This window comes from Lactuca serriola, chromosome 4 (genome assembly GCF_051521515.1).
Source record: "Lactuca serriola cultivar US96UC23 chromosome 4, Lser_US96UC23_V15, whole genome shotgun sequence".
Classification (NCBI taxonomy): Eukaryota; Viridiplantae; Streptophyta; class Magnoliopsida; order Asterales; family Asteraceae; genus Lactuca; species Lactuca serriola.
This window is the reverse complement of record NC_136411.1, coordinates 145,986,122-146,010,843: the sequence shown is the minus strand read 5'-3', so window position 1 is coordinate 146,010,843 and position 24,722 is coordinate 145,986,122. Positions and strand designations below refer to the sequence as shown.

The window sequence follows — 24,722 nt, the reverse complement described above, 5'->3', positions numbered from 1 at the left end:
TCTTAAATAAGCATATCAATAATTATGTTATCTTTAATATATATTGAAACAAAAATCTTATGACATCATCTTCTCAAAATAGAATTCAAAGGTTTAATTATAGAATCTTTAAATTTACCAATTACATTTCAAACACAATTACATTAAATTATAGAATCTTTAATTATAGAATTTATTCATATTTAATTATAGAATCTATTCATACTTTCAAAAATATATTTCACAATTCGGGCATAATTACATTTAATTATAGAATCTTTAAAATCAGCAATTATGTTATCAATTAAAGCATATCATTCTATTTATATATGAGACATCGGTTTCTCCATAAATCTGGCCAAAAACATGAATAACCGCCCTCATCTTTCTCCTCAGTTTTTTCTCTTAAACCAGAATTCCCTAATCCTCTTCTTCCTCATGTCAAAGGTTGTGCTTCAATTGATGTTTTGTGTGTTCATAATAGAATGTAGCTCCATAAAGTGGTTCCTTTTTCTCATGTATTCTTAGAATTTGCGTATTGCCTCTTCCTTGCATCTCCAATTATCACACCCCTGTTTTGGCTTCACACAAATCTCTATAAACTGAAGCAAGCATCTCCTTCAAGACTTCTTTTGACAATCTATGTCATCATGAACCCTAATTAATATTGTTCATAATTTAATTCCATTATTTATAGTTTTTGGCTTCAAAATTTAAACCTGATTAGTTTTTTCTTTTTAAAAAAACTCCTTAAATAAGCATATCAATAATTATGTTATCTTTAATATATATTAAAACAAAAATCTTATGATATCATCTGAAACAATTTGGTTCATTGATTGCATTTCAATCTTATGTTTTCCACCATTAGATCAAATTGGTGACACCATCTTCCACAAATGGAATGTATTTAATTCCAATAAAAGTTTTCTAATTGTCAAACAAAATTAACTTAAATCCATTGAAATAGAATGTATTTAATTTTAATAAATTTCCTCCTATTTTAAATCTTGAATTTTCGGCTATAAAGGTTTTAAAATAGTCAACTTTAAAAACATATTACTAAAAACCATTTCAATTAAGGCATTAAATATCTATCATCAATATAAATCCGTTTATATTAGCAAACCATTAATATAAAATCCATTTTTATTAGGAAACCATTAATATCAAAAAATCAGATTCAAATTATCACATACATATACGATTTATCCTTGAATTTGCGGCTCACACTTATTTTCGATCGTTGCTTTTCTTCAAACCTTCTCCTACAACATCATTCTTATTGTTTATCACTACCATCATCATTATCTGTTTCAAACCTTCATCGTTGTGCACTAGAAGGTCAGTACCTTCTTTCGCTTTTTTATATTTTTTTCGATTATTTTTTGTTCCCGTATCAAATACGTATTCATATATATTTTGATATTCTTTATCACAGCTTATATGAAATCGATTAACATCATTCAGTCTAGATTAAGTCAAACAAAACAAAAATGTATAATTTTTCATATTAAATTCTTAACCTATTAACTTGGACCCATACTCAACAACCTCTACAAACTGCAATAGCTATGTGATTTTTTTTACAATTTATAGCAACATACTTACCATGAAAAAAGAACTTTTAATTTAAACTACAACTTAGTTTTTTATCGGTAATAACAATATACAACACTTAATATCAACATCATTTCCTACCGATTTCTCTAAATATTAATACATGAACCATATCAAAAGTAGGCTAAGAAGTTAGAATCTAAACTAGGAATAATCTTATTTCCTTGAATATCATATTTACGGTATTATAGAATTTTTTTATTTGATTGTAGAATCAAATTGCATAATTACAATTAACATTGTTTTTATTAAACTTTGTATGTAGGTATGAAACAACAATAAGTATATTTTTGAAGGAACAATGTTCAAAATAATTTGTATAATCTAAATACGTGTTAATTTAGTTCATTTCTATACTTTCCTGTAACATTAGATTTTTTTTTTGTCATGTTACATTCAAAATATGGGTTATTAGAACAAACACCTTAGGTGTTTGATGAAATGTCTCAAAGAATCTGACACAAGTTCTCTACGCTCACCTCACAATCATGTATAAATTTTGTTTTTTTTTTTCTAGATTTTTAGCATCATGTGTTTTTTATGTTTGCAACTTTGTAGTGTTACATGTTTTTTTTGTCTCATCTTCAGGTTTTTCTATCTCTGATAGGGCTTCATTTTTTATATTTATTGTAAACTATCGATTCAACCTATGTCACTTTGTTATGACTTTTATCAGCGTGATCAGATTTTAATAAATTGTCCATTTCTTGATCTTTTAGAAAAAGATGTTCTAAACTGGATTATCATCTACGACCGTGGTATTCTATTTTGTTGATCAAGCAGTCTATGATTTGGCCATGATGGTTTTTACGGATTATGTTTGGACTGATAATTGCTCTTGTCATCAAAAAAATACATCTAACAAAAAGTGAAAGATAATTTTTTAAATTAATACCATCATTTAACTTTAAAAGATTTTTTTCAACTTTGATGGCATGTAACAGAGTTTTGGCTGAAATTTTCAATTTTGTCGGCATATAACAAGTTATGACTTAAATAATGATATTAGATATTTGGGCAATCAGGTTTTTTTTCGGTTCTTAAATTATTTTGCCGAAAGTGGTCCAATTTGGTATTATTGATCTTACAAAAGGCAAGTCTCATGGTTCTTTTAGCATATCCATTGAGTTTAATACTTTATTGTTCATATTTGTTTTTTTTAAAAAAAATGTTAAATCTTGTTTTAGTGAATGCAAGTCAGTAGGAAGTAAATGTGCAAGAAGAGAAAAATACTAAATATGGGACGATCATGGTTATTTCAAGCCAAAATAAAATTCAAAAGTAACAAATGCTAAATTTAAAAGATAAACACTTGTAATGCATAATACATATTATACTTCCTAAATAAGTAACCAAAAACTAACATCATCCCCAAATAAATTACATATTAACTAACATCAATAAATTATGATTATAGTGTCTTGATTTTTAATTATACATTATAGAGAGTCGGTTAATATGTAGTCATTATTTTTGTATTCGTCTCGGTTTTGAACTACAAAAACTATATTCAAATAATAAAAATGAAATGTAACATATACGATGGTAATAATGCAAAAATAACCTTCAAATTTGGTTTGATACAAAAAAATAGTCTAAAACTTATTTATAAAAGCAACAAGAAATAACAACGAACTTTCAAAAAGAAATGAGAAATTACAACTAACTTTTAAAAACTATCAAGAATGTATAATATAGGATGATAATAATGCTTAAAAACACCGAGTTTGGTCTGATGCGAAAAAAAGTAATTTTATATGAAAGTTGGATTGCAGTAATACTAAAAGAACCTATATGTTTTTTATCTGATGCAAAAGTGGTCGAAACATACTTTTAAATTGGCAAGAAATAGCAATGAACTTTTAATTCATCTTGAATAACCATTTAATAGTTATTTGTGAAAGATATGAATACTCAGCATTTAAGATCATAGACCTTACTCAAACGTCCGTAAATATTTAAAGTAAACATTCATTTTTCCATTATTTTATCATTATCATAAAATAAAAATAAAAAATCATCATTTGTTTAAATTGTTTAATTCGTCTCATAATAACAAGTAAGTTGTGTGCCAATTATGTATTTTGACATTTTTAATAAGTTATGGGCAATATCTAAATCGACCAAGCATAAATGTTTTTATATTTCTTTGTTATAGAGTTTTATAATATATGTAATATTGTGTGTGTGTGTATGGGGGGGGGGGGGGGAGGGGGTTTATGTGGTTCATTTCAAATGCTATTTTTTAAAATAAACAATTTTATTTCATAATATAACCATAAAATAATAATGTATTTTGAAAGTACATTGTCAAACGTTGGATTATACTTACGTAGACCCGTTTTTGCGCATGGTTAACTATATATAGCTATTTCCGGTGTCACAAGTAAAAAAGGTTTGAACGTATTTTGTGGCGATGAAGGTCGTTCAACTAATAAAACAAAAAATGGTGTCTACAAAGAGGTCCTTCAACGACTATAGACATTTATATTTTCTTTATTCGTTCCCCGCGTTTAACGCGGGTCATAATCTAGTTCAATTATAAACTGAAAATAAAGGATGAGGTAGGTATATGATGATGCCTGCGTTTCTGTAGAGGGACTGGAAGAAATTAAAGAGTTTTGTTAGTCCCACATCGGTAGGAAAGTAGAAGGTGTTGAAAGAGAGGGAAGAATAAAAGGTGAGGTGGAGGAGCATTAGAAGCATCTTTGCGCTTGGGGCAATGACGCAGCTAATGAGGTATTAACCGAGGCGCGTCAATTGCTGGTTGAAAACTATTTCCAAACCCCCTCTTTGGCCTTGGGTCTCCCTTGGCCATCGAGAATTTCTGGAAGGGTTTCCTTTGACTGGGAAGCCCTAAAAATTCTTAGTTTGTCAAAACTTTAGTATATCCTAATCCTCCCTCCTAATTAGATGGCCTAAGAGTAATATTAATAATCAGACAGTTTTCATGTAATCAAAAAAAAGTCTGTTAGTAATTATGTGATTTTTTTTTTGTATTGTAATTAAATATGGATAGTATTTTTGAGCAATTAAATGCATTGATGTTTGTGAAGTCTACATATACGGGAGATTAAATCAGCAAAAATGAAGGTTTGCTCTCCCACATCGGGTGAGAGAAGATTACATACAAGATGGCAGTGGCTATAGAAACCAAGCCCCAAGAAAACAAAAAGCATACCTTTCTCGGCCTTTTGGCTAAGATCAAGTGTAGTATCTGTTCTTATCAGTTTAATATCTGATATGTAGGCCATCGGCCTACTCGATATTAATCTTATTTTTTATGGGGGAGAGTCCATCACAGAGGCTTGCTGCTGGGTCTCTCGAGTGTCGCCTTAGCGTTGCACTACAGCCAGGGCGTGGCGCACCCCTCTAATCCTAGTCTAAAAGTACTTTTAATAGTTTTGAATGGAAGACTTTACTTCTTACCTTGTTATGTCTAATACTTCTATCAGTTTATTCGAACTAGGATCCAACATTCCAAAGAAGAGGTTGGAATTGTTTTTTAGCCTTGGCACACCCGTAGCTCCAATGTAAGTTTAAAACTTATATATATCGGCCTTTAATTAGTAAGATAGGAAGCAAGCTTTTCCTGTGTTCGGAAGGCATATATAGTATAACAGATCCTGCTCAATTAGTAAGATGGTGATCACTTTTATCAACGTTTCCTGATCGCACTACTGTTCCTGTTATACACTGCATCTATAACTTGACATCGGTAATACTACTACAGAACAAATAAGCATATTATGTGGAATTTGATTATGACTATTTATTTGATCCAAAGAAAACATTGTAATTCAGAAGCATGCATCAACTTTGTCTTAATCTTCAATTTTGGAATGGACTTCTCCCATTTACCACAATCAAAGATTACAATTCTCTTAAGAGGGAGAGACCGTATTGATCTAACAGGCCCAGACACACTTGAAATAATGCAATTATATAACTGCCATTTGGCTGTGCGTTTTGCCCAGAGGAAAGGGGAACTAATGGAACACTACAATAGATGATGTGAACCTGATCCCACATTGGAGGCTGAAGAAAGAAAACAGAAGCTGGGTTGTTGCATAAAAGGTGAGGGCAGGAGAATGGAAAACTCACTTACCTGGACAGGGTCTATGGGCGATCAAGAAGGTCCATGGCCTAGGTTGGTGATCTCCATTGCACATTACGGAGAGGTGCCTGTCTAAGGTCGGCCCAAGTTGGTCGAACCTATGTCATAATTTGTGCCAGTGGGGGCCTGCGTTCGCGCGGCCCCTACCAATATCCTAGTTTCAACATTGAACTTTTTTATTGCTTCTTTCATTTTTTTCAAATAACTTAAATCTGAAAATAAAAATTAAAGAGGATATGTTACAAAATACGATGCTTTCAAAATTTCAGGATTTGTTCAAGGTGTAGATTTTTGTCTAAATATGGAAGAACGTGTTGACCAAAACTCTGTGTCACATTTTTCCTTTCTCGACTTTTCAATATCAACTTTCTCTTTACATCTTAATCATGAGAGCTCCTCATGCTATGTTGGTTACTCTATCTGGACCGGGCTTTGTAAGAATGGGGAAATCGTAAAATACAAAAATGTGTCCCTTTAGCCATTTAAATATAACATGTCTAAGTCCACCGTTACAATGTTCATCTCGTGAAATTCTTATTTAAAATATATTTTATTATCACAGTTCTCCGATTCGGATTAATAAACATCGCATAATAACTTTCAAATTGCACGTCCAAATATCTTTTATCATTCAAATTTCACATCCAAACATTCTTTAGTATGATAAATTTAGTTTCCTAAGGAAATATTAATATAAATTAATATGTGGAGGGTTATTTGTTAACTTAACCAAAGTATAGGTTCCAATACTAATTTAGATAAATTAAATGGACTTGGTTTGTAAATGATTTCCAAATAAGGACTACAAATGGGTCATTTAGTTTTTAAGATTTAAATCTTGGACTTATATTCATAGATTTTTCAAGTAAGGGTAGTTTGTGACATTTTTAAAATGAAGTTTTAAATGGTTAGGACTAGTTTTGAAATATTTCCAGGAGAGGGGTGAATTTTGGACATTTTAAAATGAAGTTTAAAAGCTTAGGACTAGATTTGTAAATTTTTTGAGAATGGGTTTAGAAACATTTATTTGGCATGTATGTTTGGTTAACAGGAGGTTTGTAATCTCTTCTCTTCTCGTCGAGTCCATGCACACACAAAAAAACAAAATGGTCTTGTGGCTTTCTGATCGATCGATGAAGGGCAAGAACCAACAACAAAACAACAAGACGGTGGTGGACGTTACTTACAACCATAAGAGGTGGCTGATGGCGGTGGCACACAGTGGCCAAGGCTGGCCCAAACACCTGGGCGAGTGGGGCAAAGGCCCAGGGCAGCAAGCTGGGAAGTGGCATCATGTTAGGCCTGGTATTTTTAGCATGTATAAAATTTAGCCCAAACTTAAATGTGGCCCAAAGCTCTCGAATTCCTTAATCAGTTCAACCACATAGGGTGGGCGCTAGACTTGAGAGACGGATGCACGCCAGCCACTCTTGCACAATAAACGAGAATCACTTCGATTCTTGAGCATCGATTGATTTCACTACAGATGCATCACATATAGTGGTTTGGTGGAGTTGAGAAGATGTTAAGACTCAAGACGTCAAGACTCAAGACGAGACTCATGGCTGCTTCTAATATCTAGGATCCAGCATTTAAGATAAGAAAAAAAAAATAGAAAAATCAATATCCCATCCTCTTTTTCCTTTGATTTATTTTTATATGTTATCTAATTTGATTTCCTACGTGCAGTCTTGCTAATTAATTGATTTCTGGAGACTTGATTGTCGGAGAGATTCTTTGGAGACTTGAGAAGCAGGGATGGAATTTTTTGTAAGGTATGATTCATATTTCTGGAAAAGTGGAAATCAAATTTATGAAATATGGACTTTTGTTTCTTACTTCGGTAAATCTCATTTCTTTCTTATTTATGGAGTTCATTAATTTAATATATTTTTTTTATTTCCTGTAAATTAAATATATTTTTTTGGAAATGAAAGTTCCATTGTTTCATAATTATTTTTCTGGAAATGAAAGTTACATTGTTTCCTAATTATGTTTCTAGTTACATTTTTCCTGGAATATTGAGTTCATTAGTTGAAGATTTGTAATTTGTCCTAAAATTATATTTTTCCTCATTCAAAAACAACTTTAGTTTTTAATGTACTAATTTCTATGTTGTTTTGGTTTTAACATTGTTATTATTTAGATTGTGGACCGGAGCAATGATGAAACCAAAGAAAACAAAAGAGAATAACGAAAAAGGAATAACATTGAGTGTTGTTGATGCTATTTGGAAATGAGAAAGGGCATCTAGTTTTTCAAGGTCAATTAAAATGCAACATGGCACATGTGATTAATTTTATGTTTTTAAACGAAGTATATTTGTGTTAAGGGACTCAAGGCTTATTTATTTATTTATTTATTTTGAATAGTAGTTTAATGTTAACAGTCAAAAGAATATAACATACTCAGATTCGATTTTGATAAGTGTTATAAGCAAAAGTAGTTGTTTCGAGTTTGTTACTATTATGGCTATGCTATTTCTAGTTTTATAGTTATTTTTACCAAAAGTATTGAAGGTTCGGTCTTGATCCTATATATAACCTCTGACTTCACCCACTTTTGAAACGCAAATGAGTAAGGGTCCGGTTAATGGAAAGTGATTAATAAACCATGTTCTTTATTTGTTTACCTCCATGTTTTCTTAGAAACTATAAAACAGGGGCATTATTTTCTTATCTCGCCCTGGGCATGGAAAACCAATGGACCGGCCCTGACGGTGGCATGAGCTCTGACGAAGTGGCAGGGGTAGGGTTTCGAGTAGTTGCTGCCTTTGGTTATCCTTCTGTTTTGGAGCTGAAATCGACGAGGGGAAGGGTTGGGATGGTGGTGGGGCTTAAGGAGGTGTTTGGTGGGTTTAGAGTGGTGGAACGGTGGTGTGTGTGTGTGTGTGTGTAACTGAGAGAGTGAGATAGAAAGAGTTTAGAGAGAAAGAGATCAAGAACTAGAGAGAGGAGATGATGGTTGATGTTGTGAGGATTGAGGGAAGACATGAGCTTCTATTTATAGCCTAATGAGGCACTTACATGCCTAAGGAAGCCATACTCTCAAATAAAATCAAACACTCAAAATGGAGATAGGCCTTGTACAATTGGAGATGGGGTGTAAGCAAGAAGGAAGGGAATGGTGGACGGAGAAAGGCACGTGGGCTTGAGAGATGGGGGAAAAGAGCTGATTTTTCTTTCTACTAGCAAATCCATATGGGGCCACATGAGGTTAAACTCTTTAAATACCCAAAAACACACATAATCGAGTGCTTCGGGGTCTCAATGTTGAAATTTTTTTCGAACGTGCCGATAGATAGAGTTTAATTCAAGGATTTCAAAAACCCAAATCGGATTAATTTTTCGAGTTAAGGAACTCCAGGAAATCGCATTTAAAGTTTCACGTCTAAATAGCTTGTAATGCTCGATTTTCCGATTTTCGCAAATATTTTTGCTAAAAATATTTTGAGTATGAAATCAAATATTAGGCTATAGCATGAGCCCAAAAAAGCTCTCGGAATTTCCATCAGATGTGTGTAAGTGCCTCAACGAATCGATTCAGTTTTACACGATTAAAGAAAACTAGTGTTTTACTGTCTGTTTTCTTAAAACTATCTTATATTTCTCATACGAACTCCGTTTTGGACGTTCTTTATATTTTCAGAAATAAGGTAACATGTACTATAAGATTTTAATGTTTGATTTGCTCATAACTACTTAATACAAATTTTCAGTTTTCCAGATGGATTACCTAGTGTTGCAGTTTGAGTTGTTTGACACTTTCCACATTTGGAAGTAAGGTATCGTTTGATATCTTATAATATTTGAAATGAACTTAGTTATTTTACATTAGATGCACTACAATTGAATGAGTTAAATTACAAAAATATTTACTCTAATTTAGTCGTTTGTAGTCTATGACCTAACTTTGGGATGTTAAAATAAGTTAAAAGTAGGAAATATATTTATTTGATTACCTACCTGCCATATATTGGGTTCAACCATTCAACATATGCAACCCTTTTCTTTATCTCTTTAGCTAGCTTATATGCATGTCCATATGCGGAATAATAACCAATATAAGGAACAAAATGAACTAATAAATCTCTCTATCAAACTCATTTACCTTAGGAACTCATGTAATTTAGTATGATCACGCCATCTATTTAAACTCATGGTAAGCGTTATTTATCAGATCGTAATAAGAACAATATGAGATAACGAAAATCTGATAAATTTATAGTACCTACATACAGAAAAAACAATGCTGACTAGAGATGCTCCTTTTTACAACCTAAACTCATCCATTATTCACCAAACACACACAATCATGGATAATTGGTTATCAAAATTACACATTTAAAAATACTCCAATATTTTCACATCAACATAAACATATAACTAGAATAAAATTAAAACCTAAATGAACTAAATCGATTAATTGAGTTAAGAAAGCAACAACGAACACTCAATACCTTATTTCAATTGATTTCCTTTTGTTATAGTTATCTCAGTTTTCTTTAAATCAACACAATACCAATTTTAAACAAGACAATGTTAAAGACTTAAATCTAAACACTTGACAGTCAAATATATAAAGAAATAAAAAAAGGAAAAGACAAAGGCTAAACAAATACAATAATACAACGAACCTGGATACACAAACTTCTTCCTTTAGTGATTACACTAGGCGTGAGACCCATGTATTACATGAGTTTAATTAAAAAAATATATATATAATTTTAACAATTTGAAAAGTTTCAATTTATAAGAAAATGAGAAAATTTTTGAATTATTAAAATTAATGAGACTTTAATGTATTGAATACATTACATATATAAACACTTTCTAATAAATACTTTACATATATATTACCTTACACATTAAATGTGGAAATTTATTTTAATAAAATGAAAAATACAATAAAATGACAAGTGGAAAATAGAAAATTTAAAAATTCTAGAAAAATGACATGTGTCCAAATGAAGGAGAAGAGAACATGTGGCAAAAAAAAACCTTCATTTATTATAGTAGATATGTTGGAATTCAAATAGATTATTTCCTAGATTCGGGTAATGCAAAAATAATTGAATGCATAAACTCAACGGAGAATAATCATTACTCTCAAGGTAACCCAGTCACCAGATAGAAAAATATTTTCATTTGGAGTAACTTTTAGGAGTCTTTAAGTATGAGAATCTACAAATATTAAAGAATATGGTGATAAATTAACAACAACTATTTGCATCGTAAACCCACCAAAAGACCATAAAAAGAAAAGAAGCTAAAAGAGGCTGTGGTGGTGATGGTGAGATGGTTTAGGAAATCGAAATTCATGCCTGAACCCGGCGTAAAGAGGTTGTGGTGTTGGGGAGCAGTGTAGATGGTGATGTGGGAAAGCACCTATAGTTGTGTGGAATCGTTTCACGAGAGAACAAATGATGTCGACGAAATGTGTTGATGTAGAATCGAACACCAATAGAGGATAAGGTTTGATGTCAGAGAGGGATTTCAGAGGAGATGAGGATGTCGGAGGAGAAGGAACGACGAAATAATCGATGGATTCGTTTATGAGGTTGAAGGGTGAAGATGAACACATAATCGACGATCGCTTCAGGGTATGATGGTGGTTTCGGCGTCGACATTGATGATTGGCGTCGAACGTGTAGCAGTTCTGATAAGGGTTGTTATGGATGTAATTGGGTATGAGAAAGAAAGTAGTGAATCCAACTGTTTTGGAGACGACGGTCAGAGAAAAATATAGGATGAGCGATTAGATCTAATGTTTTAGAGACAGAGCGAAATGAAATCTAATTTTCGTTAAAAGAAGGAAAAATACTAAAATTTTAGTAAAGGGGGAAAATTGAAAATTTTATAGATGACGGAGAAAAAATTGTAATCCCTCAAAATACTAGTTTCACTTTTCAACACCGTCACCATACAAACATGTATAGTCACATGTTTTTTTCTTCTATCTTTACTATTTTTTAAATTAATACCATCAAAATTATAATGTAACTATAAAAAAATTTTAATTATAAGTTTTATTTTCTTAAATGTCATAATAAAACACTTACAGTCATATGTTGTCATTCTTTAATATTCAAAATAATTTATTGTAGACACTCGTATGAACTTAAACTACTATCATTAAACACTTATAGTCACATGTTTTTTTTTTTCATTTCAGAATAAAATACTTACGGTCACAATTATCTACCGTGGTTATTGTCTAGTATTTGTCAAGTTTTTTATGTAAAACAATGACAAAATGTGTGAAAATAGTTTGCAATGGTGACTGATTTTAGCTAACATGTTGCTAAAACAATACTGTAATTTGATTAATAATTTTTAGTGACGCAAATAACTAAAACCATGACAACCCTTTTTTACAAACAATGACCGTAGGTCCGTTTTGTACTAGTGTAAAATCTTAATTTTAAGGATATTACATCTTTCGTCCCCTCATTCAACAAGAAATCATCCCTCGTTACCAAATATAGTATTATAAATATTTTAACGGTACTTTTACTACTTAAGAAATTGTGTGTTTCTGTTGGCTTGTATAAGTTCTGGGTATTCTATTTCATCACCAAATGTGATTGGGTGTCATTATAGATATGTTACCAATATTTCCTATAATGACATGTTTCATGAAAACAACCACCTTAAGATTGATTGGAGGTTTGTATCGATAATTTGTCACTAGAAATATAGTTTGTCTATCTCCCACCTCCTCAATCCGCTAACATATCTATATATTTATTATCGCTTTTATCACCATGGATACTTCTCTACTTTCCTTTGCAAGTTTTTATTATATAAAAATGTCAATCATATATAATAACTTTGAGGAGGGAGGATACTATTATGTATATTTCTTTTTAAATGACATATATTAAGAAAAAGAGAGCCCGAGTTAGGCACATGCTAGTGAGGAAAACCATGCCATTACAACAAGTTACGTATTCCACCTAGATGAGTTTAACCAAGTACATCAATCGAAAGTAATTTTACTACTCCTAACCAAAATCCAAATTTTTTTATTTCTTAATACTGTTTTGAAAAAAGTGTCTCTATTTCTCCACACACCCTTTTCAAAGGATTTATCGATAATGTAATTTCTTAAATCCCACAGTCCCCATAAAAGCGAAGTAGACACATCATACAGAAGAATTCTCTGTATTTGACACCCGAAATGAGGTATTAGAGTATCCAAGTCTTAAATTCCGTAGTTCCCCATGTAACACACGCCGCATGACCATCACATGTGAGATACGTCACATAACACAAACAAGCAAGGGATGATGCATGGGTTCTAAAGCCAACACCAACAATATAAGACTCCACATATCAAACGATGGGCTCCAGGGACACCTTTAAAAGATGGGGGCGGTAGGGCAACATATGCCTATTTTTTTTAAACTCAACCATCATTTACCAAATACAAACAAGCATCGATAATTGGTTATCAAAATTGCACATTCGAATATACTCCAATAATTTCACATCAACATAAACAGATAAATATAATGAAAATAAAACCTAACTAAACAAAATTTATTAATTGAGTTAAGAGAGCAACATGGAGCACTCGGTCTTCTCTGAATCCATCACAATACCAACTTTAAACAAGACATTGCTAAAGACTTAAATCCAAATAGGTTAAAATCAAAGACATACAGAAATACAAAAGGAAATAAAAGACAAAGAATAACCAAATACATTCATACAACGAACCTGGATACACAACATCTGCCTTTGGTGAGTAAATATGTAGGAATTTGAATAGATTATTTCCTATATTCAACTACTGCAAAAATAATTGAATACATAAACTCGATGGAGATGAATTGGTACTCTCAAGTTAACTCGGTCACCAGATTGAGAAATATTGTGATTTTAAGTAACTTGTGGGAGTCTTTAAGAAAGAGAATCTGCAAAGATTGAAGAAGTTGGTGAAAAAATAACAAGAAATACTTAGAATCATAAACCACCAAAATACCATAGAAAAAAAAGAAGTTAAAAGACCAAGAAATAAGAAGATTATATATAACTCCCCTATGAAAATCAATTCATCAGCAAAAATTTAAGAAGGGAGGAAGAGGTTGTGGTGGTGATGGTGAGAGTGTTTAGGAAATCGAAATCCATGCATGAACTTAGCGTGAAGAGGTTGTAGTGTTGGGGAGAAACATCGATGGTGGTGTGGGAAAAGCACATGTGGTTGTGTGTGGAATCATTTCACTGGAGAACAAACAACATCAATGAAATATGTTAATGTAGAAACAAAAAACGGTAGAGGATAAGGTGTTGGATTAGGTGTCTAAGCTCGTAATTACTATAATTGGCATATACTTGAATTGATGGTAGCACAGTCCGTTTGGGTTGTCCTTAAAACCTGGTAATTCAATAGGATACCTTTTAGAGAGAGGGAGATAGATTGATTTATTAATTTATTATATGATTAATAAATTAATTAGAAATAAAAATAAATGATTTGTTAATATATTATGAGAATAATATATTAGTTAGAAATACTGTTATTTAATTAAGAATTAATCAAAAATTAATTGGAATTAATTTTGGGATTAATTGAATTAATTAAAAGTACAAGGACCTAAGCTGTAATTGTTCAATAATTGAACAAAAGGGTTCCAAAACCTTCCCCATAAGAGGTGGACGGTTTCTGGCATGATTCTAAGGTTTTTAGAATATCCCTTGGAGATAGATAGGAAACCAAATAATTACCTGATCTAAGATATTATTATTTTAATCAAGGGTTATATAGGCTTTCTTGGTCAGCTATAAATAGAGTCTCATAGCCTATAAATTTTGGCCACTTGACTCCTCAAGAGTATAACTGAAATTTTATCTCTTATATCCTCTCTCTTCAAGTTTCCTTGGTTGTTAGGGTTTAAGAGTGAACAATTAGAGGCACGACACTTGTGGTTTCAGCTTCCAAATCAAAGAAGAACGGATTTTTGATTGTTACTACAAAATAAAAAAGGTATGTAATTTTTAACTTGTTTTTCAATCTCGAAAGTACCTAGGGTTCATAGGTTTATTGTTGTTCAATAGAATGTTACTACGATAGTGTTACATAGATCTAATAGGTTGCATATACTATTAAGTGTTAATGATTTATCCGTGTTAATACATGTAAAACCCATCATAAAGTCTGATGTCGGAGGGATTTCAGAGGAGAAGGAAAGGCGGTAGAATCGATTGCTTTGTTTATGTGGTTGAATGGTGAAGATGAACACAAAATTAATGATCACTTAAGGGTAGGACGATGGCGTCAACATGTTCATTGATGAACAACGTCGATTGTGTAGTGTAGCAGCTCCGGTACGAGCTATGATGTATGTCATTGGGTATGAGAAAGAAAGTAGCGAATCAAAGTATTATGAAGATGACGACTAGAGAAAAAGAGAGAATGAGGATTAGATCTAATTTTTTTTTGAGACAGGGGGAATTAAAAATATTTAAATTTTGGTAAAGAGGGAAAATATAATAAAATTTTAGTAAAGAGGGAAAATTGAAATTTTATAGATGACGGAAAAAATTGTACTTCCTCCGAATACTGTCAACACTGTCACGAAACTAACACTTATAGTCGCATGTCTTTTTTTTTTCTTTTATGGTTACCATTTTTTATATTTAGATAAAATAAAAAATAAAATGTAACTGTAACATACTTTTAATTTCAAGTTTCATGTTTTAAATGTCATAATAAAATATTTATAGTCAAATATTGTTATTTTTTAATATTCAAAATCATTAATTTTAGACATATATGAAATTAAATCGTTATCATAAAACAAATATAATCACATGTTTTTTAAATGTCATAATAAAATACTTTTGGTCACAATAATCTTCCGTGATTATTGGCTAATATTTGTCACAATTTGTATGTAAAACAATGAATAAATGTGTGAAAATAGTTTGCAATGGTGACGGATTTTAGCTAACATGTGGGCTAAAACATTACTGAAGTTTGATTAATGATCTTTAGTGATGCAAATTCCCAAAACCCCCATGACCACCCTTTTTTAAAAACCAGTGGCCATAGGTCCGTTTTGTACTAGTGTAAAGTCGTAATTTTATGGATATTACATCTTTTATCTCATCATTTAGCAAGAAATAATCTATCATAACTGGATATAGTATTATGAATATTGTAATATTACTTTTACTATTTAAGAAATTGTGTATCTCCATTGGCTTGTATAAGATATGGGTATTCCATTTCATCACCAAATGTGATCGGGTGTCATAATAGATGTGCTACCCATATTTCCTATAATTACATGTTTTATGAACACAACAAGCACCGTAATATTGACCGGCCGTTTCTGTCGATAATCTATCACTAGAAATATAGTTTGTCTATCTCCCACCTCCTCCATGCGCTAGCATACTTATTTATTTATTAAAGATTTTTATCACCATGGACGCTTCTGTACTCTTATTTCCAAAAATATTATATAAAAATGTAAATCATAATAACTTTGAGGAGGGATGATACTATTATGTACATTTATTTTTTAAATCGGCATATATTAAGAAAAAAATGAGCCCAAGTTAGGCACAAGGTAGCGAGGAAAAACATGCCATTTCAACAATTTACATATTCGAGCTAGATGAGTTTAACCAAGTACAACAATCCAAAGTCATTTTACTACTCCTAACCGAAATCCAATAGCACGCTTTCACAATACTGTTTTGAAAAAAGAGTCTCTGGTTCTCCACACACCCTTTTTAAAAGATTCATCGAGAATGTCGTTTCTTAAATCCCACAGTCCCCCTAAAAGCGAAGTAAACACATCATACAAAATATTTTTCTCTTTATTTGTCACCCAAAATGAGGTCTTAGAGTGTACAAGTCTTAAATTCCGTAGTTACCCCGCAACACACGCCACACGACCATCACATGAGAGATAAATCACATAACAAAGACGAGCAAGGGATGATGATTGGGTTCTAATCCCAACATCAACAATATAGGACTCCACTTCTCAATGGATGGGCTCCCATTGCATGGACTCCTTTAAGAGCATTAGGTATGGGCCCGTTGAGATGGTGTTATAACAACTTATAACACCAAGGGGGAAATGGTGTTTATGGTGTTATGACCATGTTATGAGGCGGATAAGAGGAGAAAACTAAAGAGAGAAGAAATGTACAGCCAATCAAAGTTCCCGTTTCAATATGTCATAACGCCAACAAGATATGCCATAACATGAAGGAGGAAATGGTGTTCATGGTGTTATGACAATGTTATGAGATGCCACATCAACAAAAATACAAGTTTCGTTGCCCATACCATATGCTCTAAATGATTGGGGCGGTTGGGCAACATATGCTTTTTTTGTTAATTAGCTCAAGCCATGGGTTTACATCTCTAATGTCAAGAGTGTGGTGGTATTGGATCTTGGTGTCACGATGGAAAGCAACCGAACAAAGAACACTCCGGAGGCTAATAATGAATGGTCCACACGATATAACTAGAAAAAAAGAAGTAGAGCTTGTGCAGCGTCTCCCTTAAAATCACAGTCAGTAGAGATACATATATATATATATATATATATATATATATATATATATATATAAATATATAAATATATATATATAATATATATATATATATATATATATATATATATATATATATATATATATATATATATAAAAGAATAGTAAAAAGCTGTAAACAGAACAAGAGGGTTGGGAACCATAAATAAATAAACAAATAACGTTGGTTGTCAGTTAATTCTGAATTAGTTACCCACACAGGGAATAAAAAACAAATGAAAAATAACAACTTGTCATTTTAAAGAACTGTATATTGCATGTTATCTCTAAATATTATTAAAAGAGAACCTTTAATTCACAACTGAAGCAATCAAGACCATTGATTGTATTTCGTTCATATGATTTTTACCATCAGATCAAATTGATGACATCATCTTCTCAAAATAGAATTCAAAGTTTTAATTATAAAATCTTTAAATTTACCAATTACATTTTAAACACAATTGCATTAAATTATAAAATCTGTAATTATAGAATCTATTCATACTTTCAAAAATATATTTCACAATTCGGGCAATAATTACATTTAATTATAGAATCTTTAAAATCAGTAATTATGTTATAAATTAAAACATATAATTCTATTTATATATGAGACATCGGTTTCTCCATAAATTTGGCCAAAAACTTGAATAACCGCCCTCATCTTTCTCCTCAGTTTTCTCTTAAACAATAATTCCCTAATCCTCTTCTTCCTCATGTCAATGGTTGTGCTTTAAGTGATGCTTTGTGTGTTCATAATAGAATGTAGCACCATAAGGTGGTTCCTTTTTCTCATGTATTCTTAGAATTTGCGTATTGCCTCTTCTTTGCATCTCCAATTATCACACCTCTGTTTTGGCCACACAAATCTCTATAAACTGAAGCAAGCATCTCCTTCAAGACATCTTTTGACAATCTATGTCATCATGAACCCTAATTAATATTGTTCATAATTTAATTCCATTATTTATAGTTTTTGGCTTCAAAATTTAAACCTGATTAGTTTTTTTCTTTTTAAACAAACTTCTTAAATAAGCATATCAATAATTATGTTATCTTTAATATATATTGAAACAAAAATCTTATGACATCATCTTCTCAAAATAGAATTCAAAGGTTTAATTATAGAATCTTTAAATTTACCAATTACATTTCAAACACAATTACATTAAATTATAGAATCTTTAATTATAGAATTTATTCATATTTAATTATAGAATCTATTCATACTTTCAAAAATATATTTCACAATTCGGGCATAATTACATTTAATTATAGAATCTTTAAAATCAGCAATTATGTTATCAATTAAAGCATATCATTCTATTTATATATGAGACATCGGTTTCTCCATAAATCTGACCAAAAACATGAATAACCGCCCTCATCTTTCTCCTCAGTTTTTTCTCTTAAACCAGAATTCCCTAATCCTCTTCTTCCTCATGTCAAAGGTTGTGCTTCAATTGATGTTTTGTGTGTTCATAATAGAATGTAGCTCCATAAAGTGGTTCCTTTTTCTCATGTATTCTTAGAATTTGCGTATTGCCTCTTCCTTGCATCTCCAATTATCACACCCCTGTTTTGGCTTCACACAAATCTCTATAAACTGAAGCAAGCATCTCCTTCAAGACTTCTTTTGACAATCTATGTCATCATGAACCCTAATTAATATTGTTCATAATTTAATTCCATTATTTATAGTTTTTGGCTTCAAAATTTAAACCTGATTAGTTTTTTCTTTTTAAAAAAACTCCTTAAATAAGCATATCAATAATTATGTTATCTTTAATATATATTAAAACAAAAATCTTATGATATCATCTGAAACAATTTGGTTCATTGATTGCATTTCAATCTTATGTTTTCCACCATTAGATCAAATTGGTGACACCATCTTCCACAAATGGAATGTATTTAATTCCAATAAAAGTTTTCTAATTGTCAAACAAAATTAACTTAAATCCATTGAAATAGAATGTATTTAATTTTAATAAATTTCCTCCTATTTTAAATCTTGAATTTTCGGCTATAAAGGTTTTAAAATAGTCAACTTTAAAAACATATTACTAAAAACCATTTCAATTAAGGCATTAAATATCTATCATCAATATAAATCCGTTTATATTAGCAAACCATTAATATAAAATCCATTTTTATTAGGAAACCATTAATATCAAAAAATCAGATTCAAATTATCACATACATATACGATTTATCCTTGAATTTGCGGCTCACACTTATTTTCGATCGTTGCTTTTCTTCAAACCTTCTCCTACAACATCATTCTTATTGTTTATCACTACCATCATCATTATCTGTTTCAAACCTTCATCGTTGTGCACTAGAAGGTCAGTACCTTCTTTCGCTTTTTTATATTTTTTTCGATTATTTTTTGTTCCCGTATCAAATACGTATTCATATATATTTTGATATTCTTTATCACAGCTTATATGAAATCGATTAACATCATTCAGTCTAGATTAAGTCAAACAAAACAAAAATGTATAATTTTTCATATTAAATTCTTAACCTATTAACTTGGACCCATACTCAACAACCTCTACAAACTGCAATAGCTATGTGATTTTTTTTACAATTTATAGCAACATACTTACCATGAAAAAAGAACTTTTAATTTAAACTACAACTTAGTTTTTTATCGGTAATAACAATATACAACACTTAATATCAACATCATTTCCTACCGATTTCTCTAAATATTAATACATGAACCATATCAAAAGTAGGCTAAGAAGTTAGAATCTAAACTAGGAATAATCTTATTTCCTTGAATATCATATTTACGGTATTATAGAATTTTTTTATTTGATTGTAGAATCAAATTGCATAATTACAATTAACATTGTTTTTATTAAACTTTGTATGTAGGTATGAAACAACAATAAGTATATTTTTGAAGGAACAATGTTCAAAATAATTTGTATAATCTAAATACGTGTTAATTTAGTTCATTTCTATACTTTCCTGTAACATTAGATTTTTTTTTTGTCATGTTACATTCAAAATATGGGTTATTAGAACAAACACCTTAGGTGTTTGATGAAATGTCTCAAAGAATCTGACACAAGTTCTCTACGCTCACCTCACAATCATGTATAAATTTTGTTTTTTTTTTCTAGATTTTTAGCATCATGTGTTTTTTATGTTTGCAACTTTGTAGTGTTACATGTTTTTTTTGTCTCATCTTCAGGTTTTTCTATCTCTGATAGGGCTTCATTTTTTATATTTATTGTAAACTATCGATTCAACCTATGTCACTTTGTTATGACTTTTATCAGCGTGATCAGATTTTAATAAATTGTCCATTTCTTGATCTTTTAGAAAAAGATGTTCTAAACTGGATTATCATCTACGACCGTGGTATTCTATTTTGTTGATCAAGCAGTCTATGATTTGGCCATGATGGTTTTTACGGATTATGTTTGGACTGATAATTGCTCTTGTCATCAAAAAAATACATCTAACAAAAAGTGAAAGATAATTTTTTAAATTAATACCATCATTTAACTTTAAAAGATTTTTTTCAACTTTGATGGCATGTAACAGAGTTTTGGCTGAAATTTTCAATTTTGTCGGCATATAACAAGTTATGACTTAAATAATGATATTAGATATTTGGGCAATCAGGTTTTTTTTCGGTTCTTAAATTATTTTGCCGAAAGTGGTCCAATTTGGTATTATTGATCTTACAAAAGGCAAGTCTCATGGTTCTTTTAGCATATCCATTGAGTTTAATACTTTATTGTTCATATTTGTTTTTTTTAAAAAAAATGTTAAATCTTGTTTTAGTGAATGCAAGTCAGTAGGAAGTAAATGTGCAAGAAGAGAAAAATACTAAATATGGGACGATCATGGTTATTTCAAGCCAAAATAAAATTCAAAAGTAACAAATGCTAAATTTAAAAGATAAACACTTGTAATGCATAATACATATTATACTTCCTAAATAAGTAACCAAAAACTAACATCATCCCCAAATAAATTACATATTAACTAACATCAATAAATTATGATTATAGTGTCTTGATTTTTAATTATACATTATAGAGAGTCGGTTAATATGTAGTCATTATTTTTGTATTCGTCTCGGTTTTGAACTACAAAAACTATATTCAAATAATAAAAATGAAATGTAACATATACGATGGTAATAATGCAAAAATAACCTTCAAATTTGGTTTGATACAAAAAAATAGTCTAAAACTTATTTATAAAAGCAACAAGAAATAACAACGAACTTTCAAAAAGAAATGAGAAATTACAACTAACTTTTAAAAACTATCAAGAATGTATAATATAGGATGATAATAATGCTTAAAAACACCGAGTTTGGTCTGATGCGAAAAAAAGTAATTTTATATGAAAGTTGGATTGCAGTAATACTAAAAGAACCTATATGTTTTTTATCTGATGCAAAAGTGGTCGAAACATACTTTTAAATTGGCAAGAAATAGCAATGAACTTTTAATTCATCTTGAATAACCATTTAATAGTTATTTGTGAAAGATATGAATACTCAGCATTTAAGATCATAGACCTTACTCAAACGTCCGTAAATATTTAAAGTAAACATTCATTTTTCCATTATTTTATCATTATCATAAAATAAAAATAAAAAATCATCATTTGTTTAAATTGTTTAATTCGTCTCATAATAACAAGTAAGTTGTGTGCCAATTATGTATTTTGACATTTTTAATAAGTTATGGGCAATATCTAAATCGACCAAGCATAAATGTTTTTATATTTCTTTGTTATAGAGTTTTATAATATATGTAATATTGTGTGTGTGTGTATGGGGGGGGGGGGGAGGGGGTTTATGTGGTTCATTTCAAATGCTATTTTTTAAAATAAACAATTTTATTTCATAATATAACCATAAAATAATAATGTATTTTGAAAGTACATTGTCAAACGTTGGATTATACTTACGTAGACCCGTTTTTGCGCATGGTTAACTATATATAGCTATTTCCGGTGTCACAAGTAAAAAAGGTTTGAACGTATTTTGTGGCGATGAAGGTCGTTCAACTAATAAAACAAAAAATGGTGTCTACAAAGAGGTCCTTCAACGACTATAGACATTTATATTTTCTTTATTCGTTCCCCGCGTTTAACGCGGGTCATAATCTAGTTCAATTATAAACTGAAAATAAAGGATGAGGTAGGTATATGATGATGCCTGCGTTTCTGTAGAGGGACTGGAAGAAATTAAAGAGTTTTGTTAGTCCCACATCGGTAGGAAAGTAGAAGGTGTTGAAAGAGAGGGAAGAATAAAAGGTGAGGTGGAGGAGCATTAGAAGCATCTTTGCGCTTGGGGCAATGACGCAGCTAATGAGGTATTAACCGAGGCGCGTCAATTGCTGGTTGAAAACTATTTCCAAACCCCCTCTTTGGCCTTGGGTCTCCCTTGGCCATCGAGAATTTCTGGAAGGGTTTCCTTTGACTGGGAAGCCCTAAAAATTCTTAGTTTGTCAAAACTTTAGTATATCCTAATCCTCCCTCCTAATTAGATGGCCTAAGAGTAATATTAATAATCAGACAGTTTTCATGTAATCAAAAAAAAGTCTGTTAGTAATTATGTGATTTTTTTTTTGTATTGTAATTAAATATGGATAGTATTTTTGAGCAATTAAATGCATTGATGTTTGTGAAGTCTACATATACGGGAGATTAAATCAGCAAAAATGAAGGTTTGCTCTCCCACATCGGGTGAGAGAAGATTACATACAAGATGGCAGTGGCTATAGAAACCAAGCCCCAAGAAAACAAAAAGCATACCTTTCTCGGCCTTTTGGCTAAGATCAAGTGTAGTATCTGTTCTTATCAGTTTAATATCTGATATGTAGGCCATCGGCCTACTCGATATTAATCTTATTTTTTATGGGGGAGAGTCCATCACAGAGGCTTGCTGCTGGGTCTCTCGAGTGTCGCCTTAGCGTTGCACTACAGCCAGGGCGTGGCGCACCCCTCTAATCCTAGTCTAAAAGTACTTTTAATAGTTTTGAATGGAAGACTTTACTTCTTACCTTGTTATGTCTAATACTTCTATCAGTTTATTCGAACTAGGATCCAACATTCCAAAGAAGAGGTTGGAATTGTTTTTTAGCCTTGGCACACCCGTAGCTCCAATGTAAGTTTAAAACTTATATATATCGGCCTTTAATTAGTAAGATAGGAAGCAAGCTTTTCCTGTGTTCGGAAGGCATATATAGTATAACAGATCCTGCTCAATTAGTAAGATGGTGATCACTTTTATCAACGTTTCCTGATCGCACTACTGTTCCTGTTATACACTGCATCTATAACTTGACATCGGTAATACTACTACAGAACAAATAAGCATATTATGTGGAATTTGATTATGACTATTTATTTGATCCAAAGAAAACATTGTAATTCAGAAGCATGCATCAACTTTGTCTTAATCTTCAATTTTGGAATGGACTTCTCCCATTTACCACAATCAAAGATTACAATTCTCTTAAGAGGGAGAGACCGTATTGATCTAACAGGCCCAGACACACTTGAAATAATGCAATTATATAACTGCCATTTGGCTGTGCGTTTTGCCCAGAGGAAAGGGGAACTAATGGAACACTACAATAGATGATGTGAACCTGATCCCACATTGGAGGCTGAAGAAAGAAAACAGAAGCTGGGTTGTTGCATAAAAGGTGAGGGCAGGAGAATGGAAAACTCACTTACCTGGACAGGGTCTATGGGCGATCAAGAAGGTCCATGGCCTAGGTTGGTGATCTCCATTGCACATTACGGAGAGGTGCCTGTCTAAGGTCGGCCCAAGTTGGTCGAACCTATGTCATAATTTGTGCCAGTGGGGGCCTGCGTTCGCGCGGCCCCTACCAATATCCTAGTTTCAACATTGAACTTTTTTATTGCTTCTTTCATTTTTTTCAAATAACTTAAATCTGAAAATAAAAATTAAAGAGGATATGTTACAAAATACGATGCTTTCAAAATTTCAGGATTTGTTCAAGGTGTAGATTTTTGTCTAAATATGGAAGAACGTGTTGACCAAAACTCTGTGTCACATTTTTCCTTTCTCGACTTTTCAATATCAACTTTCTCTTTACATCTTAATCATGAGAGCTCCTCATGCTATGTTGGTTACTCTATCTGGACCGGGCTTTGTAAGAATGGGGAAATCGTAAAATACAAAAATGTGTCCCTTTAGCCATTTAAATATAACATGTCTAAGTCCACCGTTACAATGTTCATCTCGTGAAATTCTTATTTAAAATATATTTTATTATCACAGTTCTCCGATTCGGATTAATAAACATCGCATAATAACTTTCAAATTGCACGTCCAAATATCTTTTATCATTCAAATTTCACATCCAAACATTCTTTAGTATGATAAATTTAGTTTCCTAAGGAAATATTAATATAAATTAATA

General features: G+C 31.3%; 4 non-coding genes and 2 pseudogenes across 4 annotated transcripts; all 6 read left to right on the top strand.

Annotated features, from left to right (window-relative positions):
* The first annotated feature begins 4,303 nt into the window (after positions 1 to 4,303).
* On the top strand, positions 4,304 to 4,447 carry LOC145103349 (U4 spliceosomal RNA; annotated as a pseudogene).
* A 329-nt stretch (positions 4,448 to 4,776) lies between these two features.
* Positions 4,777 to 4,972, top strand: LOC145103339 (U2 spliceosomal RNA). The gene has a single exon (XR_013706439.1). It is a non-coding gene; the product is annotated as a U2 spliceosomal RNA (small nuclear RNA).
* A 727-nt stretch (positions 4,973 to 5,699) lies between these two features.
* Positions 5,700 to 5,863, top strand: LOC145103325 (U1 spliceosomal RNA). Its single transcript, XR_013706426.1, has one exon. It is a non-coding gene; the product is annotated as a U1 spliceosomal RNA (small nuclear RNA).
* Positions 5,864 to 22,605: 16,742 nt separating this feature from the next.
* On the top strand, positions 22,606 to 22,749 carry LOC145103348 (U4 spliceosomal RNA; annotated as a pseudogene).
* A 329-nt stretch (positions 22,750 to 23,078) lies between these two features.
* LOC145103337 (U2 spliceosomal RNA) lies at positions 23,079 to 23,274 on the top strand. Its single transcript, XR_013706438.1, has one exon. It is a non-coding gene; the product is annotated as a U2 spliceosomal RNA (small nuclear RNA).
* A 727-nt stretch (positions 23,275 to 24,001) lies between these two features.
* Positions 24,002 to 24,165, top strand: LOC145103324 (U1 spliceosomal RNA). Its single transcript, XR_013706425.1, has one exon. It is a non-coding gene; the product is annotated as a U1 spliceosomal RNA (small nuclear RNA).
* Positions 24,166 to 24,722: the final 557 nt, after the last annotated feature.